This window comes from Aptenodytes forsteri, unplaced genomic scaffold (genome assembly GCF_000699145.1).
Source record: "Aptenodytes forsteri isolate BGI_AS27 unplaced genomic scaffold, ASM69914v1 Scaffold444, whole genome shotgun sequence".
Classification (NCBI taxonomy): domain Eukaryota; kingdom Metazoa; phylum Chordata; class Aves; order Sphenisciformes; family Spheniscidae; genus Aptenodytes; species Aptenodytes forsteri.
The window spans coordinates 217,508-219,043 of NW_008794178.1; positions in this window are offsets into that span (position 1 = coordinate 217,508).

A 1,536-nucleotide genomic window follows, 5' to 3' on the forward strand; every position below is an offset into this window, starting at 1 on the left:
ATCTGGGGGGGGCTTTTCCCCTCCCTGGAGCCAGCGCAGGACAGAGGCTGCAGGAAGGTGACTTTCAAGGGAGTATGACTATTTTTAGCAATAAGCTATTCAGTCCGAATTTCCTCATGCTTGGCCTGAAAATATTGTGTAGCATGACTGACACATCTAAGGAAGCAGCAACTGAGGGATTAAATAAAATATATGCATTTACTGTAGAGAAATTGGAGTTGGCTGTTAAGCTACGCTCAGTGCATGGATACTGGGCATCTGTGGATTCATGGGCTTTCTGCTCTCCCGAGGACGTGTGCGGTGGTAACACAACGTAGTTGTTTATCTGGGGCTTGGGTACGCACAAATGTGCCTTTTGGTGTCCCCTCAAAGCTTCCCATTTATTTTTGGGGCTCCAAAACTTATGTGAGCAGCACTAAATAGGAGTTAAAAGGCACTGAAAAGTGAGATGATCCTTTATTGTACATTTTTTTTTTTACTGCTCTGTTGTCTCCGAGCAGGTTTTGGTCCATGACCACCAGCAAAAGCAACATTTTGGAGGTGGAATAAATCTTATCCATTTATTTGGCCAACAGAGATTCTCTTGTTTCCCCTGATTTATTTTTCTTTCCACTCCCACGCACACAGATGTTATGACACATTTCTGGCTGCGAGTCCTTTCTCTCACCAGGTTATCAAATGAGTGGATCCTGCTACTGCTTGGTGCAAAGGGGAGCTGCTGGCACCTGGTATCGCCTGGCTTTGTGCTGGCTTTTAACAACGTGTATGGAGAGACACAGCAACTTTGGCAGAACAGCGTCACGCCAAGATTACGATCTTGAGACGAGGTGGTGGCCAGTAACACCTATAGGTTAGCGACGTGCGGAGATTTTGGGTCTGCGGGTAAAGTCTGGCTTGTTTGATTTATAAGCATTTCATATTTGCAACTTGTGCCAAAATATATCTGTCCTACTTGTGGCCAGGGTTGTTTTCTACCATGAGATGATGGCTTTTCTCTCCCTGGTGTGGTTGAGCAGGCTGGTTAATGCTGCAGTTGCAGAGGGTTAAGGTTGCTTTCTGTGCTGCTCAGGCTGAAGTTTGGCTACTGGCTCTTTAGAACAGCTTAACAAAGGGGACTGGCTTTTCCCCTCTTAGTCATACTTGCTTGTGGTGGCTTCAGATGCTCCTCCAAGGTGTGTTACAGGATCTGGTGTGGCTGCAAGTGGGAGCTGAAGCTGGGAGGATTCTGCAGCAGGAGGCGATGGGCTTTTTAACTTATGTCTTGCAATGACCTGAGGCATAAAAGCTTTTAAATCCACCTAAGAAACATGTTTTTTGGGGGACAATAGTCAGCGATGGGTTGATTTCGGCCATTGCGTGGTTCTAATTTTGTGGCAGAGTTCCATAAGGGTTAATATCCAGTTCAGATCTGTTTTTCCCTGCTCTCCATCCGTCCTTACGGCTGAGTCATCATCACATCCAAGACCTAAGGCTCAGCTCCAGAAGGTGGAAAAGACCTAAAAAGACTTTTTTTTTTTTTTTTTAAAAGCTGTCAAA